This window comes from Pseudonaja textilis, chromosome 3 (assembly GCF_049901715.1).
Source record: "Pseudonaja textilis isolate UNSWEBS1 chromosome 3, rPseTex1.2, whole genome shotgun sequence".
Classification (NCBI taxonomy): Eukaryota; Metazoa; Chordata; class Lepidosauria; order Squamata; family Elapidae; genus Pseudonaja; species Pseudonaja textilis.
The window spans coordinates 75,212,543-75,224,685 of NC_141992.1; positions in this window are offsets into that span (position 1 = coordinate 75,212,543).

Genomic DNA, 12,143 nt, shown 5'->3' on the forward strand with positions numbered 1-12,143 from the left:
CCTCATCTTCCCACAGCTCCCTCCCCTGATGACTTATGGCAGACTGGCATCTAGTGAAGCATACATGTGAGCGAAGGATGGCAGCTCTGGCATCTCTTTACGAAAGACACTTAACTTTTCTTTCATTTTTCCTTTCTTTCTTTTCTCTTTCTTTTTGCTAGTGTATAAGTATGTTACTTTTGAAATTTGGTTACATATGATGAAGAGTAACTGTGATTTGTAGACTACAGATTGCCTTAAATCGGATTTCATGCAAAATACATAGAGCTTCATGCTCCACCTAACATTTGCTCTAGATCCATCTATTATTACCTTTAACATTTTTCATCTGACCCAATATATGCAGAACATTTCTTGTCTTCGCTTTAGAAAAAAATCTTAACTTCTAGAATCATGTACCTTTTCACAACTGATTACCTTTCCAGATTGATCCCAATTTAATAGGGGGTCAAATATTCTCCAAAGCGCTTGAAGGCAGGACAAGAAGTAATGGATAGAAACTAATCAAGGACAGAAGCAACCTAGAACTAAGAAGAGAGAGAGAGAGAGAGAGAGAGAGAGAGAGAGAGAGAGAGAGAGTGTGTATGTGTATATATATATATATGGTATTCAGCTTTGTTCGGGTATTTTCCCACGTCATTATAGTTGTGCTTTTAAAGTTGTAGCAACGTTTCAGCAGAATCTCATCTTCCATCATCAGGCTTCTGTATTGTGTTCGTCTGTGAGTCAAAACTGAAACGGCTGTGAAAGTCTGACTCACAGACGAACACAATACAGAAGCCTGATGATGGCAGATGAGATTTTGCTACAGCTTTAAAAGCACAACTATAATGACATGGCAAAATACCCAAACAAAGCTGAATACCATAGATGCAAGTTCCTGCAAAAACTTAAGAAATATATATATATTCATAGATTTTCACGGTACAGGTATGCAGGTCTTGGCATGTTCAGGTCCTTCGGTGTAAGATTGAGAGTATCTTGGTGACGTTTCGATGAGGTCCCACTCACCATCTTCAGGCTGGTGCTTCCGGCTTCATGCTTGTGCAAGCAAAGCGTGATCTGAGCTGCCATATCTCTATAAATACTGGTGGGGATATTGGTTGTGTTATCATTTCTTGATTGGTTGATGGAGTTGATGTTTGCAGATTGGCTGGCTTTTTTGTAAGAACATGTGTGGCTGAGGTATTGGCTGTGTGTCTATCAGCCTCCTGTGTTGTAACGACCTGGGTAATGGGCTGTGTGATGACCTTCTGAGTTCTATTGTTTTGACATCCTGGGTCTTGTGCTATAATCTCCTGGGTCGTTGTCCAAAACCCGGAATGTCACATCACAGCCACCCGCTCAGGATATCTCATCACGGAACTCAGGAGGCTACACCACAAAACCTCAGGATGTTACTACACAGCCAATGACCCAGGAGATTACAGCACAAAACCTAGGATGTCACAACAATAGAACTCAGAAGGTCATCACACATGACCCAGGTCATTACAACCCAGGAGATTACAGCACAAGACCCAGGATGTCAAAACAATAGAACTCAGAAGGTCATCACACAGCCCATTACCCAGGTCGTTACAACACAGGAGGCTGATAGACACACAGCCAATACCTCAGCCACACATGTTCTTACAAAAAAGCCAGCCAATCTGCAAACATCAACTCCATCAACCAATCAAGAAATGATAACACAGCCAACCTCCCTGCCAGTATTTATAGAGAGACGGCAGCTCAGATCACGCTTTGCTTGCATGAAGCCGAAAGCACCAGCCTGAAGATGGCGAGTGGGACCTCATCGAAATGTCACCAAGATACTCTCAATCTTACATGGGAAAAGACCCGAACATGCCAAGACCTGCGCACACACACACACACACACACACATGCTTATTTAATTATAACAAAATCATAAATGCTTAATCATAATTGTGGGGTAGAGCAAAGGAAAATGAGGTGCCTCTCTCATCCTTTGGGAAGAAAGGGAGCCTGGAGGCTGGGAAGATCTGGACAGGGAGGAACCAGCTCCCCCTGAAATGGAAGGAAAGCAGAGCCCACCCCAGTCTGGTCTCCTGTCATTTCATATCTCCCCCAAGTCAGAGGAAACCTCTCTCTCCTTTGCCAGGTGTGGCTGCCTGGAGTTGGGTGAGGGGAGGAGGGCCAGGCTGGAAGCACCGAGGAAGACGGGCTCCTAATAACCAGTCAACACCCCCCTTTCAGCCTCCACACAAGAAGACTCTCCCCTGAGGCTAAGCTCCAGGTTTCTCCTTCCGCTTCCAAGCAGAGAAGGGTCCCTCCCTATGTGGAGGCCAAAGGAGGGTTATCAAGCCCAAAAAAGCTCTCACCTGCACAAACAGGATGATTATTAGGAGCCCGTCTTCCTCAACGCTCTTTTGGTGTGGGCATTTGGTCTCCCCCCCACCCCACCCCATGCTAAAGGAAAGCCAGCCAAGCTTCTTTTTCCCTCCTACCCTTCCACCTGCTCCCTTCTCCCCACTCAGTCCTACTTCAGGACAGAGGAGAGCACGCTGGAAATGTGTGTTGTCATTTCCAACACACATTTCTCCGGTGCTCATCTGCAATTCTTCACGTTCCTCCAGGCCTGGCTTGCTGAGGAGGGAGAGCAGTCCTGATGTCTCTGCTGCCCCATCCATCGCTGCCTGAGGAAGGCACAGCGGAGATCGGAAAGCACAGGCAACAGAAAGTGGCGCTTTTCAAAGGTGACAGCTTCTGTCTTCTCTTGCCTGTGCCTTCTTTGATCTCCACTCTTTCGCCCCAGTGATAGCTGTTTCTGCTTGCTTTTCCTGTGCTTTCCCTGGGCAGCGATGGCTGGGGCCGGGGGGCGGGCAGCAGAGCAGAGCGCCGAGAGGGACGAGAAAACTGATGCCATCCCATTATCGGATGGTGAGCACAGACATGCCCACTCCGTCCCCTCCCACCACCATCAGCCGGTACTTTTTCTGCCCTGGGCCATCCCTACAACATACAGCCATCAAGGAAGGGCCCAGACCAGGAGAGGCGAGCTGGAAGGTGCGGGAGTGCCGGGCAACTGCAAAGTAGTATGGCGCTCCTGCACCTTCCGGCCATCTCCATTGCTGCTTCAGCCTGCCTGTGCTGCCAGTCCCATCTTGCTGCAAGAGCAGCATCACTTTGTCCTGGCTGGCGAGGGCTGTGCTGCTTTTTGCAGGTTTGCGCTCCACCAAAGGGTGGGGGTAGCGGGTGGGCGGGCCATGTGGGTGGCACAGCCTTGTGTTCCTGTGCAGCCTGGATTAATTGCTTTGGGGCAGACATTTCACTGCGGCCCACCAAAATTTTCTCACGGACCATCAATGGGCTTGCAGACCACTGGTTGGCGGCCGCTGGACTAGAAGACCTCCAAGGTCCCTTCCAACTCTGTTATTGTTGTTATCTTTATTGTTGTTATCTGTTCTTTTTTATGTGTGTGCCTTCAAGTTGACTCCTGGTGAATACCTGGACTAATCTCTGCAGTTTTCTTAGCAAGATTTTTCAGAATTGGTTTGCCCTTGGATCGTTTCTAGGGTTGAAAGAGAAGGAGTGTTTAACATAAGATTAGAACTCACACTTCTCTTGTTGCCTTAATCACTACAACAAACTGGTTCTCTTGCACATTTCAGAACAGGATTTTAATAAGATGTTTTATGTTTGTAGAATGGCAACGTATGTATTATTAAAAAAAAGAAAACCAAGAAGCTTTATAATGTTCAAGTCTGCAGTCAGAATAAATAAGCTATTTGCGACAACTTTATTGATTTAGGGAAAATTCCATAAGCTACACCATTTTTGTGTGTACTCAAGTTAGAATCTCTTCTCTTGAATTGGAAAAATATCACTTGCAAACAGCAGATGGAATGATTATATATGACTCCTCTTAAAAATGATTGAAATAGCAAGTAGTACTTCATATGTAGCTGAAGTAGATAATCAGTATGTATCTTGCTTACTAGGTGCAAAATAGTAAATATGAAATATTAATCGTAGATTCTGTATGTAGATAATAACACTTCAAAATTATCAAAACTTCATATGCTATTCCTGGCAATGTTATAGTAAATAATACATTATTTTGCTGGGATGATAACATGTGGAAATTATAATGATGCCATGGAGTTTACAATGGGACACAAATGTTAAGCAGGAATTTTAATGTTGCCCTAAATATTTATCTGGGCAGAAAGAAAGCAAATAATAAAAATGAAACAATAAATGAGTATGTGCCCATTTGAGCGCTATGGTAATTTCCTCTGAATGTTTTAACTTGCTTGGCAGAAATACTGGGAAAGCTATTTCTTATTCTTCCTTTGGAGCAAATTATTCCTAGATATTGTTCTACATTATGGTCTTCATTTTCTGATTATCTTTTCTTACAGCGTTAAAGCATGCTGAGGCAGCGAGTAACAATATAGAATACAATCCAATGCTTACATTTTCAGAGTAAGCAGAGAGAGGTTTGCATTGTAAAAGTAGAATGCTTTGGACTAATACTATATTAAAAATAACTACAGAAAGATTTAATCATTTTGTAATTGGAAAATCTTCAAAACAGTTTTGGTGTTATTTGATCAATTGTTTAAAAAAGAAAACCTTGAAATATTAGCTTTTACTGAAGCAAGGTCAAGCCTCAAAAGCATGGTAGTTTTTCAGAAATAATTGGGTTACAAAGTTTGATGTCGAGAAGCACAATTGTGTAGTTTAAAATGGATCGCTTACTTAAAACACAAATTCTTGGTTAACTGAATTAACCAGATTTATTTATTTAAAAATCTATACCTGCTTATTCTCATGGTCTGATAATTTAAAACAGCTTTCCATAATCCGGAGCCCCCAAGTGTGCTGGAACGACAAATTCCACAGCTTCCAGGCAGCAAAGTCAGTGAAGAAATATTAGCTAGGCTTGCATTAGTTGTCGTGCCACATCTGATGGGCAACAGGTTGGGGAAAGCTTATTTTTGAATATTATGCCTTATATTATATAGAGCAAGAATATCCTATTAAGGTTCAGTAACAAAACAAAACAAAACAAAACACCCCACAGTAAATGATTGGGGAACAGTTGTGAGAGAACTTCTGAGTTTGAGAGTTGTGGAGAGAAGAAGGCTGAATTTTAAATTCTTTTGGTAAATTCAGGAAATGGACTGCTATGGTTTTGGCAAAGCACAACCTATCTAAGGTGATTCTTGGCCAGCTACTAAGTTCTCCATGAGCTTTCCTGGTAGCAATGCTGCATCATCTCACAGAGTTGATTTCAAGGTTGGGGAAGAACGTGTTAATAAGAACTACAAATAGAAATGAATATCTACTCCAGCCCTTCTCACTTTCACAATGCAAATGAGGAGAGTAAAGTGGAACAATGTTTGAATCATAACTACTCTACTTTTAAAAAAAACAACACAATAGTAAAGTATGGTAGCACATACAATATAGCAAGGACTCTCTTCCTCTCTAGCCTCTGGATTCACACTATTAAATTGTCTGATACAGCCAACTTAAAAGTCAGTCCTATTGACTTTCATGGGTGTGCTCCTATATAATTATGTGTAGAACTGCAACCTGAAAGGTCTCTACAAGATTAAATTGTGCAAGAATAATGAAAGCCACAATTTAGTATATTTTTCAATGGGTAAAATCTATTTGTTTTAATGGATCTGACTTCTAAGTAGACATGCATGGGATTGTGCTGTGTGTGAGAAATAAAAAAAAATGGGACATGATTGATCTAGTCAGACGTGAAAGCACTGTTTAAATCCTATTGATATTAGGGAATTAGATATATTTTACATTAATTCACATTATAAACATAAGGCTAATGGGTGATACTTTTTCTTATAGTTTGTGTGTATACACATATATGTGTATATCTATCTATCTATCTATCTATCTATCTATCTATCTATCTATCTATCTATCTATCTATCTATCTATCCATCCCTCCCTCCCTCCCATGTTTTCCTCAAAATAAGACCCTGTCTTATAATTTTTTCCACCAAAAAAGCCACCAGGTCTTATTTTAGGGGGATGTCACCCACTGACTAACCTCACTTGCGCGTGTCACCCCCGCCTCCTTTTTTTGCTGTCAGAGGCCTTCAGGGAATTGTTCTTCTCCGGCTGGCAAGGCATTCCTGAAGGCCTCTACAGCTGATAACAGAGCTCCGGATTGATCCAGAGCTTTGTTATCAGCTACAGAGACCTTCAGGAAAGCCTTGCCAGCCTTGCCAGCTGCAGAAGAAATGAGCTGCCAAAGCAGGTGTCGGGGTGTGCGAGGCCTGGCTGCAACTCTCTGAAGGTAAGGAGTAGGGCAGCTCCACCCCCCAATCCCTACCCTACCTTAATTTTTAACCTGTGCACTCTGGAGTGGGTGGGATCTTAATTAGGGCTTATTTTGGGGATCGTGTTTATATTGTGTGCACATTTAAAAATCAAGCTAGGACTTACCTTCAGGGTAGATCGTATTTCAGGGAAATGGTACACACACACACACACACACCCCACTAAAACCCTTGTCATAAACTTTAACTGGATGATACAATGCACAACAGGGCAAAAGTTGTAGAAGCAATGTACGTCAAATGGACGAACTTACACCCAAAATATGGGCTCCACAATTCCTGAGGAAATAAAATTTGGGAAAGTTGTGGCTGCTTCAGTACTACTGGCTGGGAGGCTCGGCTAGGCTCGGCTGCTGCACTGCTGCTACAGTTACACGATCATTTTCTATTTCCATGACATGAAAGGTCCTTGTTGTTCTCCAAGCTTGGTTATTTTCTTGCACATGTTTCGTTATTCAAACTAGGTAACATGTTATATAGTTTGCATAATGCCTGCTGGAAAATAAAGTGAGGTGAAGTAAGGTAAAGGGGAAAGGGGAAGATTTTCAATGTTCCCTGCCAGATTCTTTCAAGGAAACTTAAGGAGAAGCTGGCACGAAGTTGGAAGTTGCTCCTACTCCCATTGTTTTTTGCTTCCTTTGGTCATTCTGTTTTTCTGCTTAGGTAAGGAAATATCACTGAAACGATGACCCAATGGGACTAGGGTTGTGTAGCATGTATGTATGTATGTATGTATGTATGTATGTATGTATGTATATACACACACACACACACACACACACACACACAATCATAAAGACTCTTTGGATACAGAGGTAAGCATCTTCCAAAATATTTTGGAATCAGGATCTCCCTCTCCTACATTTTAATCTACATTAAATTAATGTATATGAAATTATGACAATTATGTATAAACAAAACAGCAACCGTCAATGACATATATTTTATTAATTGATTAATTGATCATATTTATGATGCCACTGTATTGCAAAGGGCTTTACTGGCTTGTAAAATTAAAACAGAATATGAAAACAAGCCATTCTATAAAGAACGATGATGGTTAATCCTGAGGGGGAAAAAAATCTCACATTCTCTGACACAATCCATACCTTCAAGGGAATCATTCATTCATTCCATATTAAAGACTAAGGGAAAAATGGTCTTCAGAACTTACAGTATCTACAGGAAATCAAGGTGAGAGTTGCTGAGATTTCTGGCAGAACACTATTCCAGAGGCCAGGAACTCTGATAGAGAAGGATCACTTCATGGACCTCCATCAGATGGCATTATTTCAGGGATAAGCCTCAAAACATAACCAATCTGACCAATCACACAGGATGGGCAGAAACCACAGTAGCAGAGGTGGTATTCACCAGGTTCTGACCAGTTCTGGAGAACTGGTAGCAGAAATTTTGAGTAGTTTGGAGAACCAGCAAATGTCACCTCTGGAGATTTTACAGTATCCTTCCCCTGCCATGCCCACAGAACCAGTAGTAAATTTTTTTGAAACCCACCATTGCATAGTCCATATTCATGGAGAAGAGTCTGCTGCTAGGTGTTGGGAGAATTTGAAGAGGATTTATGTTCGTGACAGTGTAGGTGCACACATACATCTTACACATAAACTGTTTAGAGCACGTCTTCTGAAAGGTGGAGATATGTTAGCTCATTTGAACTTTATGAAAAGAACTTTTCAAGAGCTACATGAAAAGGAACTGATTTTTTCAGAGCTGCATCAAGTTTACATCATTTTTTCCTCATTGGATGAAAGTTATGATGATTACGTATCTTCACTGGAAGTCCTGACGAGAAATGAACTGACATTGACTGACATAACCAGTCGATTGTTAGAAGAGGCAAGAAGAAGGCTGGATAGAGACCAACTGAGAAAGAAACAACCACAAGAAGAGGATTTGTTTTCAACTGCCTATACTCTTAGGAAATGTTTTTCTTGTGGGGCTAGCTAGATTCTGTAAGAAGGGAAAATGACAGAATACTGGTAATTACCAGAAGGCTAAGAAGAATGTTAATTTAGCTATGTCTAGCAATCCAACTGTAAATCATGATTTGTGGGTAGTTGATAGTGGAGCATCACAGTGCATTATTAGAAATAGAGAGAGGTTTGTAAAGATGTCCATGAGTAAGCAACATATACCATTGGCAAATGGATGGAAAATGAAAGCATCTGGTGAAGGTACTGCATATTGTTCATGTGTAAATGAGCATTTACCTATGTTATACGTACCTAAACTGAAATTTAATTTGTTATCAGTAAGGGCTTTAGTTAATATTGGTTATGTAGTAACCTCTAGGGGAGATAATTGTATAATAGAGAAAGAGAGTAAAAGTGTTACTACTACTTTAGAGAATGATTTATATAATTGGTCCTAAGAAACCCAGTTTGGGAGGTGCCTGCTATGTTTTGAGTATAATGGACTCACGGTATGGTTTCTGCTATCTAATGAAAAACAAAACAGAAACATTCCAACATTTCTTTAATTGGCTAAGATTTGCAGAAAGGAAAATGAGACATAAGGTAATTACTTTAGTTACAGATAATGGGACTGAGTTTATTAATAATAGATTCCAAACGATGTTGAAATTGGCTGGTATCGAGCATAAGCGTTTTGCACCTTACAGGCCACAACATAATTCGTTTATAGAATGAAGAGGGCAAACGTTACAAGCCATGCTCACACTATGTTATCTGATTCAGATTTGCCTGAAACACTGTGGGATGAAGCCATAATGTGTAGCAACCATGTGTTAAACAATGTGGCGAACACAACAACTGGTGAATTGCCATTCATGTGTTAGCATGGCAGAAAACCAAATTTAAGTTATCTACACACATTTGGAACTCCAGCATGGGTGCATATTCCCTCACAAGTAAAACTGAAAGGGCAACAACAGAGCTAGGAAATTATTTTTCGTAGGTTACGACGCCAACCATAGATCGTTTAGATTTTGGGATCCAGGCACAGCTAATATTTACTGTAGCGCTAGTGCTAAATTTCTTGAGCACGTTGGGTGGAATAAACTAGAACAGGAATCCAACAATGATGTTGTTATCGACACCCAAGTAGTCCCTAACGATGAGATAGTTAAACCATCAATAGCCATTAAAGAGGAAGAACAGGCACAGGAGAAGGTAGAAGAACAGGAGCAGATGGAATAGGAGAGTCAGTAAGCCTTGAGTTACCTAGACGTTCAACCCATGTAACACGGCCACCAGATCAGGCTAGTATAGAACCATCAGGCTAGTATAGTATGCCAAGTAAATATAGTTCCTACCAACTATAATGAACTGAAACTTTATCCTGCTAAGGTTCAGGCTGCTTGGCAGGAAGCAATGGATAAGGAACTGAAATCCTTACAAAGTTTGAAGATATATGAAAATGTCAGGTTACCACCAGGTGAGCATGCCATAGGGTGTGAGTGGATTTATAAAATTAAGACAGGTGTAGATTGGACTGTTACCTATAAAGCCAGGTTAGTAGCACAAGGGTTCAATCAGCCAGCCAACGACTACGATGAGGTGTTTGCACCTAGTCTGAAGGCTACCACATTATGAGCAGCATTCATGTGGGCAGCTAAAAATAAATACACAATAAACCATTTAGATGTGGAGATGGCATATCTTCATGCACCATTGCAACATACTATATATTTAAAGAAGCCCTTGGGGATAAAAACTGATAACAAAACTGATTGCTGGAGATTAAAAAAGAGTCTTTATGGCTTGAAGCAATCAGATTATGAATGGAACCAGTACATAGTGAAGGAATTAACAAAGATAGGTTTTGTAGCTGGCATGGCTGATCCATGTTTATTCAAAAAGGAAAGTGATGGTGTAGCTTCATTGTTGCTATTGTTCACTGATGACACAGCATTAATCACTAAAACTGAGCAAGAAGCTACTGGGATTATTTCACTGTTAGAGAAGAAATTTAAAATAAAACATTTAGGTGAGATTAAACAGTATCTTGGTTTGAAAATAGATAAAACTAAGGGAGGCTATAAAATCTCATAGGCAGATAAAATTAACCAGTTACTGAAGAACTTTAAAATGGAACTTTGTAAGCCAGCTAAGATGCCAATGAGCCAGGAGTTTAGCCACAGTGATGTGCAAAGTCCTGTTTTTGATAAAGACATTTATCAATCATTGATTGGTAGCTTATCCTATCTTAGTAATTGGTCTAGACAAGACATAGCATATAGTGTCAACCAATTAGCCAGGTTTAATACTTAGCCTACTCAAAGGTACTGGCAAGCTGCTAAGCGTGTGTTGAGATATCTCAAACAAATGATGCATTATGCATTATATTTGGAGCCTAAGGATGAACTAAGTTTAACTGCATATGCCGATGCAAGTTTCGCTACAGACCTACCTACACATAAATCAACATCAGGTACTGTAGTGTTATTAGGAAAGGTGTTAATTGGATGGCCATCTATTTGATAAAAACATCTAAGCTTATCAAAATGGAGGCTGAATTCTCATGTTTGTCTCTATTATGTAAAGACTTAGTATGTTATAAATAACTAATGATAGACATGGGAATTAATGTAAATGAACCTATAGTTGTATATGAAGACAACCAATCAGCAATTCAGATGGCTTCCAATCTTGCTGTAAAGACAAGATCAAAACACACTGATCTACGATATCTAAATGTGAGACGATGTGTTCAAAGTAAAATGATTATACTGGAGTACTGCATGTCAGAGAATAACATTGCAGATCATTTTACAAAAGCCCAAGACACTGTAAAACATAAGGCTTGCTGTGAGGAATATGAATTTAAACTGTAAGGTTTTATATATTGTCCTACCCAAAGGGGAGAATGTTAGAAATGATAGTCACCTAACAGTTGGGTTGACAATATATAAACCAGGATAGTCATTTAATACTGTTGTATCTTTAAGAGAATGCTGTAAATGTGATTGGCTGAGGTTCCTCCGATGGCCATAAGATGGAGCCAGAAACTTGGTTTGTTCTCTTCTTGCATTTCCCTATTGCCTTTTGCCTGATCATCATTCTGCTTGGATTGCTGTGAGTCTTGCAAACTTTTAGCAAACTCCAATTACTGAACTTTGTTTATGGTACTGGACTTCGTTTTTGGATTATCCCTGGACTGATTGTATTGAATACTACCTGCTTTAACTGTGTATGATTTGGGCTGTTTGTTGGACTTTGTTTACCCGTTTACAGGAAGTAAAAACTACATTTTACTATTCAGTGTACCTGTATACTGGTTGTGTGTTATTCAACACCACTCTCACAACGTTTCCCTGAGTGCAATTTTTTTTCCTAACGGGGAATACTTCAACAGCAGTCTCAGACAGAGTACATAGTAATAGCCCACACTATTCATGTATGTTTGTTTCATGATATCTATATACTTAGCTTTGCCTTCGTCTTTAAGGTTTGCAGTTGGGTCGATCACAAAATGGCACCAGAGCAAGAGGTAACTAAGGCATGAATCACTATGAGGAGTTCTTTCCAGTCCACACACAAGATAGAGCTTTCTTGGCTACAACTTCCACCTATTCTTCGAGAAGGAACTGAGACTCCTGGAGAACACACTGATTGTGCACTGTCCCAAAAGGGGCAATGCAGCCACATCTATAATTAAAGGTGGAAAATCCCTTAAGTGGTGTCAACATCCATAGCCACTCAATTTTGCTAGGATCAAGTCTGGTTCTGTCCTTCCACATCCACTCCCCCAACAGCCTCTAGGCATTGGGACAAGACCTTGAAGGCAGTTATCTAAATTTATCTGCAAGATCTTTCT